Source organism: Bombus pyrosoma, linkage group LG11, assembly GCF_014825855.1.
Source record: "Bombus pyrosoma isolate SC7728 linkage group LG11, ASM1482585v1, whole genome shotgun sequence".
Classification (NCBI taxonomy): domain Eukaryota; kingdom Metazoa; phylum Arthropoda; class Insecta; order Hymenoptera; family Apidae; genus Bombus; species Bombus pyrosoma.
Window position 1 is genome coordinate 9,733,060 of NC_057780.1, and position 24,215 is coordinate 9,757,274.

A 24,215-nucleotide genomic window follows, 5' to 3' on the forward strand; every position below is an offset into this window, starting at 1 on the left:
AATCAAAATATTTCGCCGTAAGGTTATCGAAGAATTAATTGCAGCAACTGAATTGGATACATTTGATAATAGGCTGGTTAACATCACAAGGACTGTTTTATTTTATCTTGTGCATATAACTAGATATCCTCGTTGAATTTATTTGAAAAGATAGTGAAGATCGGAGATGTTCGAGCCTTACGACGCTGGTAGAATATTTTCCTTTTATTTCTTATGTGTCGATTTCTTCTCCCCCTTTTTTTTATGAGAATTATAAAACAGAAATGGAGGAAAGTTATATGCTAGATTAATATCTAATGATCATAGACAGTCAATTACATTTCCTTGAATTTTCCTTTTTCTACGCATATCTTTGTATTTTATGGTCTACGTTTTTACGATTTCTCATATAGAATCTATTCAGAGGTGCAAAGAAATAAAATTCCTTTTATGCTTGTTTGCATTTATTACCGTTTCTCCATAATGCAACGGAACACGTACTTTTTACCTATTTTTTTTTTTTATAGTGAGTTTACTCTTAAGTATATTCATCTCTAGATTAACTCTATTTCTATTACGTCTATAACATAGATCTATGAATCTCTTCCTACGTTCTGCCTTCTATATAATGTACAACAGATAAAACACGTGAGAATCTTCGCTCGTAGGTAGCATTGACTAATCGTGAGTTAGCTAAGCTCGTGCAAAGGATAACGGCCTAATTGAAAAACAGAGGTCGAAGGATAATTTCTCTTTTCGATCTCTAAAGCTAGCCTTCCCCTAATCGTACGATGCCCCTACACGTTTCTCAGGCTCTTTGCTAACCGTGGACCGGCTGTCGAGGAAGTATTTGCAGGCGACTGTACAGAAACCCAATTTAGTCTGCGGTCGACTAATCCTATCCTACTACATACCATCAGTCGATAGCTCGGGCTTGAACCTTCTCTCTCTCCCCCTGTTTCATCTCTTCTCCTTCGTCCACCATTCGTTGTCTCTGTTACTCTACGTTCTTGTGCTGCCTGTTTCCACGATTCCGTCGAAATCATTCGATGCTTAAGAGGGCATCGTTTTTCAGACAGACAGCATCTTTCTTTCATGTATATACGGTTTAGCGATGTTTATTAGATGCCAGATTTCTGGTTTTTCGGATCTCGTCGTATTCTCGATAGCAGGTACGTCGAACTTTGTTTCCACGTTTCGTGAACACTCCAGTCTACTTCTTCAGAACAGATCTGAAACTGTTGCAATTGTTATACCTATAGAAAGGATTCGGAACCTACTTGTCAACTTAATTTAACTTAACTTGGTAACTTGTTATCAACCGACTCCTCTAGATTCTTCTAACGGCTTCCAATCGCCTTTTTGTCTCGACTGAGACCTGGACGCCCTCCGACGCTTACACACACATGTAAGCTTCACATGTACATCTACCTAACAGCAATCCTGAAGAAGTGACCCAGAATGTTAAGTCAGATAGGATAATCATCGTAAAGTTGTAAAAGAGGAGTTCGTGGTTTGTAATTTGTAACTCGATAATTTACTAATATTGTTAATTGATAAATTATAGTACAAGAGGACTCAATTAAAACACACACGTAAACATCTAGAGTAGGTGGCGTAAAAACCAAGTACAAAGATGGTATGTATAAGTATGGCATAAGGATCAGTATAAAAATGGGAAAATGTAACATCACGGTTAGTATAATCCGATATAGCATTGGTTACATGGCCGGTTCAGACACATTGACGCGACATAGTTCGCGGAACGTTCGGGAATAGTTTGGCCAACAATTTTGCTCAGTATTTTACGTCGTTGTACGAGAATCGCCATGTAGTACGTGCTATCCGGTCCGCATTGCGTGCTTTCTCGTGGCTTTCTCTTGTCGACCGATTGGAAAAAGAAAAGAAAGAACGACACAGGTTAAAAGGTTTCGTGCGACTAGCGAAATTTAATGACGCCGAACAACGAACTTAGGGAATTTATGCGTTTATACATTGAATAAAACCCGAATATTCTCATTGCTGCGCCAAAAATGTACAACCGTGTCAGGTTTCACTCTGTTCCGTTTGATTTATGGATATTCTTTGCAAGTTTCTTGAAATATGATCGCTTAAATCATGTTGGAAGGAGAATTTTCTAAATTCTTCTTTTTTGGAATTTATAGGGGATTGTTCGTATGTCATCTATTTTTGTTCCGAAATAATTGCTTGATATTCAATCGTGGGATGATTATCGAAGAGTGAAAGAGTATTAGGCAAGTCTCCTCATTTTTGATATTCTATATTCTAGAATCGTTATATTTAACTTTTAATTTAACTTTAACTACTTGAGGACCACACTATAGAAACAGAAGAAAGGAACACATTAGTAAAATTCAATTTCTAAAAATTTCATACATCTAACAGGAATATCAATTCATATAAGACTTTCCGTTCAAATTACGTATGTATAATTCATATCCGATACGATTTCACGTTGGATCGTTTTTATGAATCGAAAGAATCAAATTTTCTATCGATAACAGTATCCAAATGAAGCAAACTTCGGAAACGAAGGGTGATACTCTCGATAGGATTCGATGTTTATACAAGTGCGATGCCAAAAGCGTAATAACGAGAAATTAATCCAGGTCCTGTTGTTAATGAAAACAACGATGCGAAGTGATACAAGTGACCGTGTAATTAACATGGCCGCTAGCGAATTCCTTAGTGACAGCAGATTTCTACGTTCAATGTTGCTTTCGAGTGACTACTCGTACGCGTGCAAACGGGTTGTGAAACCATTGCAAATCGATTAACTTATCACAGACGTCCCAGTCCCTTAACCAATTGCCTTCAATTATTCAGCCGGTCAAACTGTAACTAACTAACTCGTCAACGCAACGGTTCACGCGTTATGCACTTCGCATCGACCGGATTCGCGTAATCGATGAAGCTGATTAGCCGGATGGTTAATAGTTAATCGAATAAATCGATCAAGTAATATTGTGGACCAACCGATTTGTCCTCATAACCTGTGGTTGGTTCCTAGTCTGTAATTGGTTGATCGTGTTAGCCAGAATCAATTGATCGGTCCATTGGTACGGCCCAATTGATGTTTATTGATCATTCTATTTGAGTAACTTTTCTTGATTTGTTTCAATCATCGGGTTTCTGTTTCGAGCATGAAAAGCTTGATGGATTGAGAGAATTTTAATTTACACTGTTGGCCGTAAGTATTAGGATTCCTATTCGTTTTATTTATTGGAAAACTCTAACAACTTCTATTTTATTTAATGCCTAGTACTACAAGCCACGTATCATGCGAATAACGGAATATATAATAAAAAAATAAAATAAATAGACGAAAATAAGAACAGTGGAAAGCGTACAATTTTTATTGAATGTGAGCAGGTGTCTGAATATTTCTGGTCGAAGGTGTATGTTTTTGAAGTTGTTTTTGAGTCGATAGTTTTTCTTTTAATCTTAAAAAAGTTCTCAGATTTAAAGAGAAACTTAAGAATGGTTTTTAATCGATGTTTATTGATCTATTTGGATAACTCTTTTTGATTTGTTTTAATCAAAGTTCTCTTTAAAGCATTAAAAGCTTGTTCGTTAGAACATAAGAGAGTTTTGGAAATACACGTCCGAAGACCATAGCAAGATTAAATAATTTTATGAAATATTCAATGCAAACGGAGAAACGAAATTTTGTTTTATTTATCTCAGTTGTTTAATCGAGTTAATTTGAAAATTGATTATATCATACTCGGCTCCAGTTGCAATTCAAGCTTTTTATTTACCTGAAGCAAACTGTTTCTCCACAAACACATTAAGAATTAACTATATTAAGCTAATAAAAGAGGTTTCTAAATTAAAATTGTTCCCAGAATAATTGCAACGGTGGTGTAAAGCAAATCTCAACTTGGATATAAGCTGGGGAACAGAAGTCTTAAAAAACATGAGGCTAGAAGGTTGATATTAAAAATGCAAAGCATCGACTCAAGAAATTTGTTTTTCTTTACACCTGGGTATCTGTTGGTCGAGATAGAGCTCCAATTTATTGCGTTGCGAGATAGTAGGTCTCCAGAGCGTGTAACAGAGTGCAGATTTGTTTTCGTGTTCTGTGCTTCTCAGAATCGCATGGTTTTATGATTCGTTTCCGCACATAGCCTGTATTTCATAGAATACTTTCAACCCTTGTTAAAGTACAATTTTGTTCTATCATTCAGGATATTACCAATTTAATTCTTTTCCTTACATTCCTAATTACGAAGTGCAAGTATATACAAATTTTTATCAATCCCACCTACAATTTCGAAAAATTTTTATTTAACGTACATTTGTTCACGTCGGATCACATCAGACTAAAATTATTTGTTACATTGCAATCTTATATTATTGTAGGGATGATAGAGCGGATGACTATCACGGGACTATCATTTTATTGCTATGTAAAAAGAGTCTCTTGTCTTCACGCAGGCACTCGTTGCAAGCGTACACACACCCATGTACATCCTCTTTAGTCTAAGCCAAAAAAAGATTTAACAGAAGACTAAACAGGAAGCTATCGACGATGGGTTCTCATTACCCATAGACCTGTTCCCTTAAACTATCTACAATGTAACACTTACCCTAACTTATACACCGACATTACGTTATAATACATTAAAACTACTATGATGCTTATTTCATAGAATAGCTTCAATTATTGTTAAAATACAAATTTCTCCTTTCATTAAAAAATTTGTAACATAATTACAATTTATACAAAGTTACACCATAAAGGTATTTGTACCCTTCGTAACTTCCACTCCTCGTATTATAATCTTGCTATCTCATAAAATTACACAGCTAAGTAACTTCGCATGAACCATGCGAAACCTAATGCATTTACATCGTCGGCAGAGCAGGGCCAAAAGTTGTGACGTTCAATCGTCGTGAATCATTTCATAGCATTGTAGTTGCTCCATCTCCAAGTCAAATCACCATACGCGTTTCCCGCTTCGCGCAGGGAGCTAGAGAATCGTATTGCCGGTCTCGTGCTCGCGACTTTCGTTTGACACGCGTAACTGTTTCTACTGCTAGAAGCCACGCGGCTTAGATTCCCCTAGCCGAGGATCCATTTTTCAGAATGCCGGGGACGCATAAAGTTCGCTTCGAGATCTGCAAGTCGTTCTTCTTCTCCCTCGCCGCTGGAGTAACTCGACCGAGTTTCCTTTATTTTTTTCCCTTTCCTCGTGTCGGTCGTTCTCTCGTTTCCAACTTTCGACACAATGCCCTTTGAATTCTCGGCAGTCACCACGCAGAAGGCGGCAGTGTAATCTAAAGTTCGAAGTCTCGATTAACGAGAAGTCGAGGGAGAGGGAGAAAGGAAAAGGAGACAGAACGAAGGAGGGCGAAAGATCGAGTAACAATAAGAGAGAGAACGATAGGAAGGATTTGGAAGGATCGCGGAGACGAAATAATATTTCCAGCCTCCGCTGACTCGAAGAATTCAGCGAGGAATAACCGACTTCAAAGTTGTATGCACCCCTTTCAGAAATATTCTCTTCGATTCTCCTGTAACCATTCTCGCGTCGAACGAAGCGAACCCATTAGCTGCTATCGTCCCTATTTACGCATCATAAAAAGAAATTTATGTGTATAGATTTCGTACCATCGATGGCCATGTTCAAATCACGTCTTTTCTCTATCAATATAATATATAGTGACTCGCGAAAGAGAATTTTATTGTATGTATTATGTAAAAACATTTTAAAATTTCTTCAGCACTGTAATCAGACATTACACGTAACAAGGGGTAACGATGATTATATTTCTGAGATTCGAAACCAATCTAGAAGTGTTTATAGAAATTACGGCATATCTACTGCAAGAGGAAGAACAGCTAAGGATGCAACGAAAAATAAGTAGAATGGTCTCTTACTGGCCAGGCGCCAAGGCTGTCAGTTGGTAAAGGCAATTAAAAGAATGTAGAACGAAATAAGTAGAACAATCACTTGCGGGTCAGACACAAAATCAATTCCTGGCGCCAGACAGTCAAACGTTTTTCTATACTGATTCCGTAGATAACCCAAAACATACGACAATCTTAGTACAAATATTACACGAGACATATAATAATAATAATACAATCGTGTATCGTTTACATTTTTATGTACACTTCCATAATTCATTGTATTCTAATTTATCGTACTCACACGTCGAACAGGCTGTAACAGAACCACTGTCTCGTCCGCGTTTCGTGCATTTTGAACTCGATGATACAACCGTTATCGTCGTTATTATCGTTGTTATTATCTTTTCTAAGCAGAGCACCTTATCCGAGATCCTCCCCTGGTGGATTCTCGGGAATCTGGGAGGAATTTATCGGGGCCAAAATACCGAACGGAGAAACGGGGCCGGGTTGGCGAGAAAAAGGAGAATTACGAAATAACGGTACGCGACCTTATTTCGACGAGGTATTTGCATGAGCTCGTAGGTATTTCTGCCATGGAGAAACGAAGCCGTGGCCGGAAGTCCAGAGGAAGGGTGGAAAAAGATTGCGTTCCACGTACGGTCACACCGTGGTGTGTATAACCTATCCCCCCCACGACTAACGCACGCCGAGTATGGTATAGTGCAGGCTACTAGGAATTATCTTTCAACGTCGCGATGCCGTTACGTACGATATCGTATAGGCTAACTCTTCAAAGTTGCCGCTTTTAAATTACTGGTTTCGCGAGAGGATAAGGTCACCCTCTTCCGGCTAGATTCTCTGTAACGGTGGTTCTCTGTGCTCGGTTTTATTGCTGCTCGTGGAATTGGCGGAAACGAGGGAATTGCGTTGGGCTAGAGGGTGGTTCATGGTTCAGTCTGGTTGCGTGGCTCGAACAGAGTTGAGGCGATTGTAACAGGAACATCGAAGGAATGGACTTCGATTTCGTATTTCTGGAATTTCTTACTGCTAGATCGTAAGGTGCTTTCACGATTTTTGCTATTGTACACTTGTACAGTTGCGTTATGTTAGGTCGTTTTATACGCTTGGTCGGTTCTTATTAAAAGTTTGATGCGAAATTGTAGAAAAGCGTTGTGAATTTAATCGTCGATATGTTCTACTTCATATTGATATAATAATTCAAAAATATATTAAAAAATCGTATTGTTCCAGAAATCAGATATTTTTCGAAAGATTTACATCTCGCGTTTAAAAGTTGCGATTTGGTTATTTAGTGTTACTATCCTAACTATAATAAATAAAATTAAAAATCGCTGCACGCTGCGTCATTGAAATCAAAAAGAAGAGGCTGCACGAAAGTGGAATATCTGACAAATCACCGAGGACACATCAAAGATCGCGAAGAGTCAAGTAGTAGAGTCTGAAAAAATTTGGAAAGTCTCGCGCGTAGATACGACGTGCACCGTATTTTCTACGTTGCACAAGTAGCAGTACGCTAGAGAAACCAGAAGCTCACAGCCGGTCCAAGAAATTAGAGGAAGATTTATTTGACGTGTCGGGCGGGGAACATTCGCGAGAAATCTCCGTGTCCACCGACCCAATTCTTGATCCATAAACACACGAAGTCGACCGGAAACGCGTTCCTAACGTGTGTTTCGAGAGTTGCAGCAGAAGGTCGACTCGTAAATTTCCGGTTTATTCGATTGACCACCACCGCGAGGTTCGCCCATAATCCTGCCGGGCGTTTGGTTTCATTGCTAGTGCGATAATAATTATCCGGGAGTCGAAAACGCAGCCAACAACCGAATCAGAAACGTAGTTTCATCCGTTGGAAACTACGCGCGATACGAGATTGCCTGCATTCTGGGCCGCGATCGCCGCGAAATACTGTGTTACGCGCAAGGCGGGACAAGGTCCTGGTAGAAATTATCCGGCATTTCGAAACCCTTGGATTACCCTTATCGCGCGACCCAAATTCAAGCCTCACCATTCCCGAGCGGATTACCAGACCTCCCGCGCGTGCTAACATTCCGGAGAAATCCTAACCTGAAACATCCTGTGGGGGTTATGGATACACACAGACACACACACTCATACACGCATACATACGGGAACGATACACGGGCGCATCTTCCTACAGATAGATAGGGGCTATATGTTGCGCGAATTGAAAATCGTGTGTGTGCGTGTGGGGTTGTCTGTGTGCAAAGAGGAAACAGAAGGGAGTACACGCGAATGGGTTGCAACGCAGGAGCTCGCGTTCAGTCCGATGAGAGAAATGGCTTCTGTGTACGTGCAAGAGTCTACATAGGGTGACTGAAAATTCGACAGCGTGTGGATGAAGTTGATGCTTGGTATAAGTGATTTTAAATGGCAAACGTTTTATTGATTTCTTTGAAGGGCTGCAGAAAATAGGTATCTAGGGTGTAGCTACCTTCGGCGTTTGATTTATTTGTAAGAGTGATAGATAATGTAGGATAATGGAAATATCGAAGATATATTGAAAGTAGAACGTTGATTGATCCTTTCAGGAGCAACGTTGATCATTTCTACGAGTTAAAAGATACACTGTGATAATTATTACATTACTGGTATTAATTTTTATGAGCGCAGTGATAGGATTGATAAAAGAAAGCTGAGCTTGTAATAATTTGTAATATTTTGAATTTAAATATATGCAATATAGCACGGAAGAATATTCATAGCAATTTAATTGCAAAAAACCAGTTTTTACTTTTATCTTCATGTTTGAAACAGTCACAGCCATACATAATTGGATAATCAATATAATCGCAAAAATAAATATATTTTTTTCCATTTCGAGCGTCTATAAAATAACGAGATGATTAAAATTCGGACACTCTGTAGATGGGGACGGGGCAGGGTGGTATAAGTGAGAACGTACACAGAGGCAGGGATTGAACGCGCAAACGCGGCAGACGGAACCACTCGTACGCACTCGTAAGCGCACACCAGCGGAGGGGAAACGGAAATAGAGGCATATGCAAACGTATGCCGTCAACGAGGGTATTGTCGCCGGTCCCGTTGGCATTATTGGATTAAATACACTCGAGTATCCGATCGTTGAGACAAACGACCGGCCACAACGAAACCGCGCTTGTCATTCGTAATTGGCTCGATGAGCAGGGATCATTTCCGGTTGGCTTGTTGTAATTCGGTTCAGCCAATTGATTGACTTTTATCCGTCGACGTGCTGGGATTATCATTGAATTTTTGAAGACAGATATTAAAATTTTATTAATATCGCCACTGGGAACTATTACATCTAGTTATATATTATATATTATATATATTAAATTAATTGTTTTCAGTGGAATAATTAAATAATGAGTCAGACGTAGAAGATGTTTCTTCGAGACTTTTTTGCAGATATAAATAAAGAGTATATAATAAATATTCCTGCGTCAGGAAGAATTCATGAGTGTATATAGAAAAATCAATAGTATAGAGAAATAGTTTCTAGTGGAAGAAGTAAATAATTAGTCAGATATAGAAGATATTTCTTTGAAATTTTTTTATATGAAGATACATAGAAAGCGTCCAATAATTTTTTTTCTCTGTCAAGGAATATTTATGAATGCTGTATAAAAATTATAGAGAAATTCAAAGTTCTGGTAGTATAAATAGATAATTAATCCGATATCGAATTTACTTTTTGATATTTTGTATCTTTACGTAAAAATAAATTATTTCATATTTCTTCTTTCAAATATCGTGAATTGTGTTCAAGTAGATTAGTAAATACTGACATCGTTGTTGATGTTGTTGTTGTTATCGTTACTATTATTGTTGTTGTTGTTGTTGTTGACGTTATTAGGTAAGAGGATTGAATTACGTACAGTCTTAGTTACAACCGTACCTGCACTACGTATCTGGAATGTCATAGTTGAAATGGTAAAGGGCTTAGTAGCGTGTGATTAAGATTTACGTATTAATTAAAGTGATTATGTTTAATCCTTTACAGTGATACAACTATGATGATCGATTTCTTTTATAAATTATCGATTGACCGCTTCGATTAAACGACAGCATATTTGATAGAAAATTGTAAGGTAATTGGAAATTACTCGCCCGATTAATGCGTATGTGAATTTCATATTAGACCGTATATATGCATCTACGTATGTGATTAAGTAGTATATGCAGGCATGCGTCAGACATACAGATTCGCGTACTAAGCTCAATTCATGCATCAGGTTTACATACAGTTGACAGTAAGTTCACCATACGATGAACATGCGATGAATATTATCTGTGTTACGTGTTGAAGTATCATTAGCATCGTAATTTCGATGTTTCTTGTTAAATTTTTTGGAAACAGACAGAAATATATAGCATTTTGTCTTCGTTTCTCGTTTTATACTTTCGAATAATTTCTATCAAATGGCTGTATATTATTAGATGGAAAGATAAATTTGATACCTTTATATTTAAGCATTTCTGATTTAAATTCGAATATTCTCAAATTTCAACAAGCTAAAGGAAAAAGATTTCAAGTTTTCCTCCCTAACATCTTCACAAAACAAGATCATTATTTCTCGTCTAAATCCCAACAATCCACCACGATACGTAGTCCATTTCTTCTCAGCATCTTCCCAATGTTTCCCAAATTCTATTAATTTTCACCAATCCCTTATTCCCAAATTACGATAATTCAAAGCGTAAACGTTGTCTATTTGTTCCTAAAAATTCCTCAGTATTTCTAAACATATAGGACGTTAATTTCTCTTCAGCACTTTCGCGATACTTTCATCGGTTCAATTCCCAAATTCCAGTTGAGTTCTAAATAAAGTACGCGGTACATGCTGGGGACCTGCCGCGTATTATAATATTTTGCAAGATTTCCACACGACAAGCGAACGTGCACCGCTGTAAGGATTTGCTCGCGTTGCACAGCCGCCAATGTGCAAATATACATGTACGCTCGGGAGCGCCGGTCGCGTTTGTACATAAACACGCGTTGAATACGTAAACTCATCCCAAACAGCTGTGCGTGTCTCAAGCGTAGTGGCGAGCTCTCGCGAGCGCGCGTTTCCCTAGAAATGGATGCATATGCGTGCAAACGAGGGAATTGCCCGTTGGTCCAATTGGCATTATTGGATTAAATACACTCTCTAATGCAGACGGACGTCTAAATGGATCTGCGATTGTTGTCTGTGGTCACGCGATCCACACGTTCGATAACATTCGAAACGTACATCCTTCTCGATACGAGAAACTTCACTTTCTTTTTCTTTTGATTTCTTTTTTGTTAGTTTTTTACCTCTTGTCTTTTCTTCCGAATCCTCGACAGCTCGGTCTTCCAAGTGAAATTGCTTGCACATCCTAAGTGCCGTTCCTCCGGTTCTCCACGTAGTTTCTAGGTTTCTAGGCAATCTGTTTGAAAAGTTTAGTTATTAGAGTTGTTGAGTTGGATAGATTGATTTTATTTTTCCGCACGATTTAAAATGTATTGGATAATATGCTTAATACGCGGATACATGTTGGTTAATCCTTTTGTAGTTATCGAATTTTCACATTCCAATCTCATTTTCGTATCAACACTCAAAAACGTTCAGTCTAACCACAGCGTTAACCTTAAGGTTATTTCTCAAACTTTCTTAAAAACTATGAGCTTCTGAAAACACACAAGAAACGGAAGATCCTTGTTCACACCTTAGAAGTGTCATAAACATATTTACGCGACAGGGGTAAAAAGTCTAAGCCAGTGCATTCTCTACTTTTCAACATCTTTCTCAATATCTCCTCAAAATAACCGAACAGCATATCCCATCACTCGCCATTCAACGAAATCACATGCCCAAAGAATAACCTGTACAGAACACAATAAACCATAGCGAACGCTTGATCACCACACAGCTACCCTTGGCTCTTAACGGGCGGAATATCAGGCGAAAAATGTGCCGCGAAAAAATTGTTATTCGAACCGTTTCCACCGTTCTCGTGTTTTCCCCTTACCCTTTCATGTAGACTGGAAAGCAGTGTCAATCTTTGTGTAAAATTCTGGCGGAAGCCAGGTTTTCTACAATGGTGTTTCGTAACGGGACGCTACATCATTGCAGTGTATAGAAAAACATAACGCACCGTATGAATAGTCACGGTTCGTGAGAGCATTGTTAAACACCGATGAAACGCGACTCGAATCGAGAACGCGGTTCGAAGTCCAGCACGTACGTGTCGTCGACGGGGGAATTGTTGCTGGCTATCGGGCCCCGTTAACGTTATTGGATTCTGTACACTCGAATAAGCCATCAGGCGGACAAGCAGCCGTTCGAAAATCGTATTCGTTACGCGAACAGTCACGCGTCTTTGTTATTACCGCGTGCTACCTTCTCGCGACCATCTGTAAACGTATTCGCTTTGTGATGGGGAACGTGCACAGGCCCTCGATACAGAAGGAGGATACTAGAGAGGAAAAAGGTTGGCTTGTTTCATGGGATGAACCTCGGTGTAGCTCGAATTACGGACGATTCGCGAGAGCAGTGTAGATTACTATGAGCGTGATGCCGAGCGAAAATTGCCTTGAAAATCTCTGCCTTTCGGTTTTGCTACCTGCTCATAATGTGATCTTTGAATGTTTTGCTTCGGTTCCAGACATATTATCATAGATAGGTTGCAGTGATACGTTCCCGTTAATTATTTCGAATATTTGCTAGCTACTTTTGGTAACTTGGACATACGAAAGTAATGATCTCATTGGAAATTGAAATATTTTAGTCGTGATTTCCTATGGGAATGATGAAATATATGTACAGTATACGTTTATACACAGTATGGGTGTTTAGTAAACAGCCGGAAATTACTAACGCACTACACACACGTTAATTAAATTACCTAATTACTATTATATAAAGCGTATCTATGTAATGGCATCGAAGCTCGTGAAACAAAAATCATATAAATATCTCACCACAAGTACTACAAAATTTACAATAGAATGAGAAACAAGACATTAATTTCGACAGAAAAAACAATGTACTCGCCTTTTGAAGAATCGACGCGTGAACGTCTTTTTACGTTCGAAACAAACAATACTCGAACAAGCTATTCAAATATGCTAGCAGATCTTCTAAAAACCTTCTATATTTATACATCACTCTCGATACCCGAACGTTTCATTTCTGACGAAAGCTATATCAACGGATAATCGCAGGAAAATAGAAAATTAGACCAACGAGTTTGGCATGCCGCAAACGAGCAATTACAGATCCGGTAATTCGCGCAAATGACCAGGATGACAAAGCTCGGGCCGGTGTGTACGCGTTACGACGAATGTTAAAAACACAAACACAAACCGTAATCCCGTTATTCAGCGTGCGCTAGACGGGCTCCGTGGGAATTACATTAAATCGCTGGTGGAACGGGATTTCACGGGGTATGGGAGCGCGAGGGGGAAGGGGGAGTAGCCTTTGTGGCCGGCGAATTCGTTTCCATGTAATTAGAAGTGCGATGTGCGGTTCGGGGTGAAATTTTGAACAAGCCGGTACTCGTTGAGCGACGAGCGTGCAACGCACGACGAATTTACAGGCGGCCGTTGCAACTGACGCTTTTGTCGTTCACGTGCATGTGTCAAAATGTTTATCGGATTAAGTACACACAGCCGATCGCCGGCCAGAAGAGATGTGAAATGTATAGGGACGATTATTATCCGCAAATAATCACCGGATCCTCATTGTCATAGATTTGGAGTTGCGAAATTCGTATTGGACTCGCGGGTTAGTTGTGTCGTGCTTTGTTATTTTAATGTTTTAGGAAAGCAGGGACTCAATGGTAAAGGGGTGCATTTTTTGTATCATTAATTTTGGTTCTCGGAATTTAGGGTACAGTCTATCGTAAGTTGGTATTGTGGCTGTCTTCTTCATTCATATTCTTTACTTGTTATGTCACTGTGTAATTTGGGGATATAATATATAGTTTAATATATAGTTTCGACGTGTATGCTCAGTATTGTCTTCTGTTTATTTAATCAACATATTGGACGCTCGTGAAGACTAACGTCTTCTTAATGTTTGCTGCGATACACGCTACGTTTAAGATATAATGGTCTGACTGTATATCGACAGAATTTCGTTTCGAAAAATCATGTAATTTCTCAGTATTGTAAAATATATATTACCTAAAAATGGTATAAAGCTTAGATATGTTATATACTCAGGAGTTGATTGATGGCAAATTTAATTCTACAACTAAAGCAAACACATATCCTATAATATACATATATTCGGCAGTGTATGTGCTGTCTTAAAAATAGGAGAATATATTCTTACAAAAAGTTTAGACAATAAGAATTAGTTCATATTAAGAATTAAGAGTCAAATAGAAAAAATAATGCATCGGAAAATCAATTTGGTATTCGATATTCTTCTTACCATCCATATTAACGTACTTTCTGACCACATACGGAGTCATTCCACTAACACACCATTCAACTTGGATGTTATTCTTAGGTTCTCGAGTTACACGTTGTTCTATGTGGAGAACGCAGACACGATTGTGTTAAGGCGTACGTCAGCAATAGAATCATCGTAGTTCCTGTCGGGATTATTGGATTAAATGCACTCGAGTAACCGATCATGTAGACGACAAACGCTAACGCTTCTTGTTGAAATGGGGTTTGTCATCCGCAAATAGTCACGCGACCCTGGTTGTCATGATAACTCAAACACTGTGACAAGCTGAAGGCGAAGCACACTCGAGCTTCACATGACGAAATTCATCGTCGAAGCACGCTCGTGCTTTGGAAACTGCGATAATGTTCCTATATGGATTATTGAAGCTTTCGCGGAAGAATCTTCAGAATTCGTTATAGAAACTATCGTTACAATATTCTCTTTCAATAAGCTAACCTAATTTTAAACTAACCTAATTTTCTTAGTAATTAACAGGGACTAATTGTATATATTCGAATAGAATTCAACATTAATTTATTGAAAAAGCAGCTGTACATTTTTAGTAATTGCTAGTAATAACACATCTGGAAGTTGTAGCTAATGCTCTTCCCTCGTTTCATCATCTATATTCTTTTCATCTCATATTTTCTCCGAAAGTTTAATAATTGAGGTATCATACACATTATCAGTAGCAAGATACAACGATAAAACACGACGGTATTTTTATGACTCAGACCTGAATGGGAGGCCGTCAGAAAATAACGGTGACGTTTCCCGACCTTCTAGCTACCGCCTCTGTTGGGGCGCAATAGTTTCGTCAAGATCCCCAACGAAAAGAGCAACTTCACCGGAAACATCTGCGCACAAAACGACATAATAATTCTGAGACAAAAACCTGCCCGTGTACGAGGCAAATTCGCCACGAACAATTAAGATAAGCGGTCGAATCGAGAACGTAAACGGAGATAGTTAAGGGTGTGCACGACAGTCTGTTTCACGGAACAGCCAGTAAAAGGGTTACGGCCGACCGTCTCGACGTTGGTTAATTAACATTCGCCACGCGTCGATCCCACTCTCACTCTTTCTCCCTCTCTCTTATTCTCTTTCTCTTCTTCTATATGCCTCTCTTGACTCCCTCTTCGTATCTCACGATATTTACAGTCTCCGTCTATCGAATTAGGATCATATAGAATATACTTTACGTATAGAAAATTCCCAATAACTGCTAGATATTCTGATTTATTAATATAATGGATAATCTAATTATTTTTGTGATTTCTGCGAAATATATACTTGTACTAAATATTTTGTACTTTCTATTAGGTTGTCCGGAAAGTGTCTTTCTTTCGCAAACGTGTTTTTTACAACAATGCACCTTCGTACAAACGTGAAACCGAGTCTGTGAAATGTCATGGTGTTTATCTCAATAGAACAAAGTAGATCGTATGTAATTCGACAAAATAATATAAAACAAAAAAACGTTGTGCGTCTATTATTTCTTCATGAAAGGAAAGAAACTTTTCGGACAATCTAATATATATCTTCCCAGATTTGTTTTGAACTTTTTCAATATAATCGACATAATCGAAACTTAATGGTGCAACTGAAATATCAAAATATTTCGTGCAATGCACGCAATATATTCATGAAAGGTGCTCAGAAGTATTCGAACACTTTCTTATGTTTTCGTAATGCTCTAATAATGTATGGCGAATTGTGTTATTATAATTCGTTGGTGTCCTTCAATTTTATTTAAAAAAACGAGAAATATTGCAAGTTTTAGGTTTAGAGCGAGAGATGGAAAATTTCGAATCGGACACGATGTATTCACGCCAGAGACAGAAAAAGCGACGCAACGTTTTTGGATGATACGAGTGATTCAGGTGTAATCCTAAATACGGTCCTGGACAGTGGGACGGTTTTGGTCGGTCGATTTTCACGAGGGCAGAAGGCGTTAATTGGCCGGTCACCGGGCGTGCCAGTCGGCGGTTTCAATGCATCGCCGGTGAGCTTCCGGTTTGCCGATCAAGTGTAATATCAAAGAGGAAACGAAGTTTCCGATTGGACGAAACTTTTACTCTCTCTGATATTCGTTATGCTTGTTGGAGCTCGTTTAACCACGAATTATCACTGTCGACCGAATTAATATCGATCTGGATCGCGCAGAGTCGTTAATTAATGCGGATGTCGAAAAACGTAGAATGAATGTTCCAAAAATCGTGTAAAAATTATTCACGAGAAATATAAAACAACGATTGTTTCGTAAATCGTTAATGCTGCCTCGATCTACAGCTGCCATGCTGCACCCTCGTTATCGTCGTATTCCGATTTTAATTACGGAGTGTAATTGTCTATGCTTTATTCGTTAATTTCTACTAAACTCAATCTGGCTGACGTCATTTGCATTTATTTTATTCAGCTTCTGCAACCTTTCGATACCGTTGACCTAAATACCAACTGGTTAAGCTTTGAGGCCGGAATTTGAAATTCTCTTGGTGAATGCGACACCAGAATTCTTCCGCTGGGTTCTCCGTTTCTCAAAGGTATTTTTCAAAAATGCATAATCCTCTCTGAGATGTGCTCTCTTTCATGTCTCACTTTTCATTTTAATTTCCTTCTCGTTAAACTCGTTATCAGATGCAAAGGATAAAAAATACGAATGGTACTTTCCGAGCGTTACAAGGATAAAACTATTCGCGTGAAAGCGACCAGGTATTGACGAAGAATTCTGAGTCAAAGAACGTTGACGAAGAATTTTTACATTCTCCAATAGATTGCATATTTTAACAATTCCTGGTCATCCCAATTAACCAAGTGCATTCCTTATTTAACAGGACTTTGGAATAATAGTTGATATAATAATGGCGTTAATATAAAGAAGATGAAAAACTTATTCAAACGAAATAAAAAGACGCGATTATTTTATATTTAGTGCGGACTGCGTCACGAGATTTACATTTGCGTTCGTGTCAAAAGATTTTACGCAAGAAGATAGGCCATTAGTTGCCTTCATTCACTCCCCGATTTTCCACATTCACTCGCAATTCACTTGAATTCAAATATTCAATCTAAAGTCAACAGTCAAATATTTCATCATCTGTTTGTAATATATCAATAGCAATACATTCTCCTCCATCCGAAAAATTCTCCGAAGAAGCCCATTAAAAATAAATCTATTTAAACAATCCCTTATCATACCTAATGACAAATTTCATATTCGCCAAACCGCTCTTTAACTCTCCGCTCCAATTCCGCTGGAGGAACACCTCGGTGCCTCCGGATCGAACGAGCCACCCTCTGACACCCACGGACTGGCCATAAAATTCAAAGTTGCCAAGGAGCAAGGGTGTCAGTTTGCGAAAGGTTAACAACCGGAATATGGATTCGCGAGATGGGGGAGGTTGGTCGAGCTCACGATCCATAAAGATGGTGCATACGCTCGGTTTTCTTGGCGGGTACGCGGAAAACACGAGTGGCTTGCCTCCTCGTGGCCAGAGATTGCCAGGACGACGGGGCTAACTTCGTTCGGGGTTAGCGGTGATTCGATTTACCTGGAAGGCCAACAGGCCAAGTGTACAACACGTTGCAAGCCGGGACAGCAATATGTAATCCACTTTAACCGCACACGCTGTCTCGCCCTTCTACTCCTCTTGGCTCTCGGCTGGTCCACGTGTACGTCGCTACGTTTCTACCCTGGCTCGTTCTCTTTTATCTCCGGCCTCTGACCTCTCTGTTGATCCTCGACAAGGCTTAAGCATCGGGCGCCATTCTCCAGTTTTCCCGTATTACCCCGGCTGGAAATTGATTTCCACGAAATTGGAGTGTAGGGGATGAAAGATGAAAGGGGAAGATGATGTTGACGATGGGTGGAGGGTTTCTAGGGGTGATTGCCAGTCGTACGTGCATTATGGTGTCAAGAGGCAGAAAGGAAAAATGGGAAGGACTGTTTGTCGGCGGATGATGTTGTTTTATATCTGAAGCTGATTCTTATTGTCGATTTGGTCTACACGTAATTTGGGGTTTACAACCCCATGCGACACGCTGCATTCGACACTTTTACTATCCAGCAAGCCTTTTAGATAGATTTTGTCAGATGCCTATCTGTTTCTCTTTGTATTATACTATATGAAATTTTTTATATAATCTCAATCTTCATTGTTTATTATTGGTGTTATTATAGAAATACTAACAAGTTACAATTACAAACAGTTTTATCGAAAACAGATATATATGTATATATATCGTTTAGTTAGTTGATGATACAATACATTAAGGTATGTACCATCATATGATATCATCATATATTACAGTATCACGTTGTTTATATGTAAAATAAAAAAATAAAAGAATGGAAATTTAAGCGAATGTGTAAGGAATTTCGTTTGACCATTTTCTTTTTTTAATAAGGCTATTCGACTGTAACAATCTGGCTCTTTTTTTACAGTGAAGTGTTCTGGAAGTTACAATTAAGTAGTTTCGTCTAGAAATTCGTAATACTTACGCGTATTTCTATTAACCTTCCACGCTCGGCGTTTACTTTAAATCTCGGCGTGGTCCAGATTCGAGATACCGGCATTACAGACAATTGGTATTGCTGCTGTATCTGCTACGTAGTTTTGGAAACGCGTAAGAGTGGCACGTGATCGAAATTTTCATCGCGCTGTTGTATTCCTCCGCATTTTCGAATTCGCTCAATGTGTTGGAACCTTTTGGCGCGGTAGTAGCGACGCAAGACTATGGGAACAAAATCCTGGCGAAAGAAAAAGGAGCAGCGTAAACGCTGTAGTATTTAATAAAGCGGTCTTAGCAAACTCCGCGCGTGATGCAATTAGGAAAATCCGTGGGGGAAAAAAGGAAGAACTATGGAATCTGTAGGAAAATTATGTCTGGAATATAGTATCGTACTAGCGAATATTTTCGATAAACGTGAAGACCAAACGGAAAAAATATGACGAGTGCAGTTTTCGTTTTCCATCACGAAAATATTTGAATACTTAGCATAACTTAGGAAAACTTTAATGCATGGCTATGTTGTATCATAGCGGTAAAAGATTAATATACAACATGAATAGAAGAATAAAGTAATAAAAATTGGGAAACTTGTTGATGGAACCGGAGATGAAAATGAAGATATGAAAGGTGAGTGAGAGGAAACGAGAAAGTAAGGAGAGGACAAAGCAAGATAAAGAAAAAGCAGAAAAAAGGAAATAAGGAAAGGAGAGTAAGAAAATAAGAAGCACAGAGATGAAAGTAAGAGAGGAATATGATTATGTAAAGAGGAAAGACAAGGAAAATAAGTTGAGAAGAGATGAAACTAAGGGAGGAATGAGAACAAAGGCAAACAAAGTAGATGAAAAAAAGGAGAAAATATCAAAATGTGTATTGCCATAATTCAATGAAAACTTTGAAACAAACTCTATCTCGTCCGAACTTTTTACAAATTTCCAACTATTAAAACCAGGTCAACTGTATCTTACGACTGTTGCAAATATTAATTAAAAACGACTATTTTTCCTAGTTTCATAGAAGGCAGGGAAGTTGGTCGAAAGAAAAGAGGACAAATTTCGTGGCAATTATTCCGTGTCGCGCGGATTAAGAATGGACTGTCAGAGATATAGCAACCTTTCCAGTTGATCCAGCGTTATAAATGAAACTTCTCGCAGGTGGTTCTTTTGGGCCTACAGCGAGAGGAGTGGCCAGCTAAAACGGATTACATATTGCCATCCCAGCTTGCAACGGACAGCGCACACTTGACCCTGCTGGTTGTCTGAATAAATCGAATAGCCTCTAACCCAAACGGAATTATGTTCTCCTTGCCGGGCGATCCACGAAAATTAAAGAAGACTTTATCCATGAAGAGTTCTCTCGTAAAAACATAGCCTTTTCGTTCCCTTCCGGGGAAAAAGTAATCTAATTTTTTTGTTTTCTTTATTATAAAGTAGATTCCACGAAGTTTACTATTTCATATGAATTGAAGGGATTACGCGTTTAATCTACCAATGATTCTTAGATGCAGTTTTTAGGGACGTGGTTACGAATTGAAGTATAAGTTGAGAAAGTTATCCTTGAAATTGGAGAAAATCGAACAATTTTGTTTGGAGAATTTAATGCAGATAATCGATGAATTAAACGTTCATGTCATTTCCTACAAATTTTCTAAACTTAAAGGTCGTTAAATGCTTCGTAAAATTTAAGAATGTAAGAGAAAGTATTAGCTTAGAATTTATTTATTTTAGAACATTTTTTAGTTGAAATTTGATCGAAGCGTAAGAAATTATTACGTATTTATATGTGTGGAATTAATTTCGAATGAATAGCATAGAATCAGTATAGATATAATTGGGAAACTAATCCAAAATTTTTGGATCGTATATATATCAAATTGTTGATTGCACGAACGAGAGATTATCCTCTCCGTCCCTATCAATCATTCTCGCTAGAGCACGCTATATTTTACAACTCCGATTTGTGGTTATTACAATTATGGAAATGTCGAGCGAAACCATGAAACTGCAGCGGTATTTCATCTAATCAGTATGAATAATTTAGTAAATTAATTCAGGAAATCAATTATCAGATCAATTAACTTTCAAAGACTTATTATATCTTCTTATCGTATTAATAAATAGCAAATATTATGTAACAATAATGTAACTAATATTCTATTTCGTTAGATCTTCCACTAAAGACGTTTTTCCGGACAACAATTCCAACGTGACTTTTTTCTTTGATTCTTGGATTCTATGGAATATATAATAAAAAAGAAAATTTTTCGGTAGTGTAAATATTTTCTTCATCACGAAAAATAAAGATATTTCTGTTACCAAACATTTTCACAATTGTTATTCATTTATTCTTGCGTCTTCGATTACAATTCAAACGATAATCCACCTAGCGATTCTTAATGGGATGGAAATTTATGAGACGCTGGCTGAGTCGCCGCGCAAAGTTCGCGAAGGAAGAGAGAAACGAGAGGAAGAGAGATGCTATTCGCTTGGCAACTCGTAAATTCTAAGCAGCTTAGTCGCGACGCTCGCTATTCGATCCCTTGTTACGTTCTGCTCTCACAGATTGCGGCTGTAAGCATATTCCTGCTCTCTAATACTTTTTCTCATTTATTAAAACTATCGTTAGCTTCAAATACAGTTTTTCCAGCCGTTAGTAGAGCGACAATGAGAAGGAAATCATGAACAATTATAAAAACGCGTAATGATTTTATCCTACGATTGGGCGTTGCGCGTTATTAGAGAACTAAGGGAAATTTAGAAAAACCAAGAGAAATTGAAAGTTGTATATCTACAATTGATATGACAGAATGATAGAAGACAGTGAATTTCTAATTTTAATACGAACGTGGGAATAGTGTTTGGAGAACTATAAGGAAATATTACATACGTGTGATGAAGTTGATTTTGATGACACTTTGGCGTTGCTTGGTTGATTGGTTGTACCAGCGAAAATACAGCTATCGAAAATCGTATAAAAATCTGCCAGTTCTTCACGCTCACGATCAATAGCATTCACAACACAATTTTGTAACGTACGACTCAACAGCTCTCGATTAACCGGACTAAAATCACTCACACGAAATTAATTCAGTCTGTGTACGTATATGTGACGTATTTCAAATTGCTATTAAAAAAAGCGCTATACAACGCTGTATATCGTTTGGTTTTACGACACCAAGTACGAGCACAAAATAGGGGAATATTAAATAGCCTATTAAGTCGGCCAGGCATGATTCAAACTCATCAGCGTTCATGGAACATCGAATACATCAGCGCGCGTTTCGTGACTCGTTTCGCTCGCCTCGTTAAACTTCTTTCGCAATTTCACGTACGAATAGAACGACATCGGGAAATACAAATGACCGCCGCATACCGTACAGACGACGAAGAAATTAAAATCCAATTCTTGATCTGATACGCGGGATATCCAATCGACGCCATTCGAGCGCATATACCGCAATTTCTACCGATAGCTCTTTCTACCGATTCGAGACGATGATCTACGATCGACGTTCGTCCAGTGAGTGGGCAAACTGAGTTTGGCCACCACCCGTCGGTCGCTTAGAACGACTCGGAGCTAAAAAAGACAAGTACATAACACCGGAAAGCCTGACACGAGGTCGACAACCTCGAACAGAGACATTAACCTTTGGACTGAATGCTTGCCACGGTACCATGGCGAAGTGTTATAAGCTACGATGGAATTATTTTTAAAAAGGACGATCAATTTATGTGGCTGAAGTTGGATATATATTTAACAGGTCAGATATAGATACGAATTATATTTAGTTTGTGCAGTTTCCACCAGTATATTTTAGTTGTGTTCTACAGTTACTTCTTTGGTATTGGAACTTTTGTTTGATTTAGTTTTTGCAAACAGATAGGTATATTTTAATATACGTATCTACCACTGGATGCAAAAGTGTAGAAAGTTCGTGTACGTTTTCGAAGTTTTTAAGTTTCATTTGAGAACTTTAATATTTTAGTTATATAAGAATCTTAGTTATTTTATAACACAGTATTTATGTTGTTGAAAGGAAGCAATTTTTGGTAAATAAACTTAATATTGTACAATTTATCTGCTGTCGTCAATCTGATAATCGCTGTGATTACGTTACCAAACCCTGCAATCAAAAATTCAAATTTGGTTCGCAGCTGATAGACAAAATGTTTTGATCACCAAGAGAAAGAAATCGATTTTTTCTTCGTTTCTTCCTTTGGATTTTAACGACTTTGGACGCACACGTTAATCAGAGGGTTACGCTTAATCAAATGCACACGACTGAACAAATATGAAGTTGGTTGAAGCTGATGCGAAGTGTAAGGACGAGGTCCGGCTGGGTGAAACTGAAGTTGACGAAAGTTGTGCGGGTCAGTCGAGCGAATTGTTGACAATGTTTAAGAGTCCCGGAGTGGAGTTAATTACGAATCCAATGGTAAGCCTCGTGAATGTAGGAGTTGCAACAACCGGAAAGCTTCCATTCCGGGGTTGAACGGACGCGGCAATTCCTTCATGGAAATTTTCGGTTAATCGACTGTTCTAGCAATGCATTCGGCTTTCGTATTGCGCAACTTTGTTCCACTTTATTTGCACGTACGAAATATTGGAAAATGTAACGAAATGTGTGAAATTAATTAATTGACGTCTTCGTTCGGCAAATACAGCTTTAAAATCGAACAAAAATAAGGAAGATTCAGTCAGAATTTAACGAAAGAAAATATAATGCGTTGGCCTCAAATACATTGTGAGGCCGTTTATATTTACAGAAATAAGAAATTCGCATATCGTAAACGGTAATGAAAATTCACAATGCGAAATCAAATTTAAAAGTCCAATACTCAAAGATCATAAAATTCAAACTCGCCTTGAATCGCACTCTACCAATTCTAACTCAAACTGAAATATGCGCAAGAAATATACAATCCTTAAAATCCAGTAAATATCATAACTCCTACCAAAATAAATTGTTTTCGTAACATTATCACGAAAATGCGGAAAATTCATTGAGACGTCGTTTCTCCTTCTTGGATTATATAGATCAAGGATGAACTGGTTATTTCAATGTTACTTTGTAAGTCGAAATAAAACGATGGTGGCTTAGGGTTGTGGCTTAGAGGTTCATTATACAGCTGTAATTAGAGCGGCGCCTAGAAAGCACTTGTCGCTGAGAGGGTGAGACGGGACACGATATTAGTTCATTTTCGTGTCCTAATGTCACCGCACCAGCACGTATTTACGAGGCTATATTTACGAGTATACACTGCATACCATTCTGACCTGATCCTCATTTTCACTCCCGCCCGTGCAAACCTAACTCAATGGCGTAGAACGGGCGGGTTGACCAGGAATGATCCAGTTTCCACGAAATAGATGAACAGTTTGAGTAACGCAAGTAC

General features: G+C 38.4%; 1 protein-coding gene and 1 long non-coding RNA gene across 4 annotated transcripts in view; one reads left to right on the forward strand and one right to left on the reverse strand.

Moving 5' to 3' along the window:
• Positions 1 to 24,215, forward strand: part of LOC122572986 (carbonic anhydrase-related protein 10) — a 228,753-nt gene that overhangs the window by 77,991 nt on the left and 126,547 nt on the right. The window lies entirely within an intron of this gene.
• On the reverse strand, positions 11,189 to 18,918 carry LOC122572987. Its single transcript, XR_006318624.1, has 3 exons — positions 18,812 to 18,918; positions 17,862 to 18,104; positions 11,189 to 11,296 (listed from the first exon to the last, which is right to left on the reverse strand). It is a non-coding gene; the product is annotated as an uncharacterized LOC122572987 (long non-coding RNA).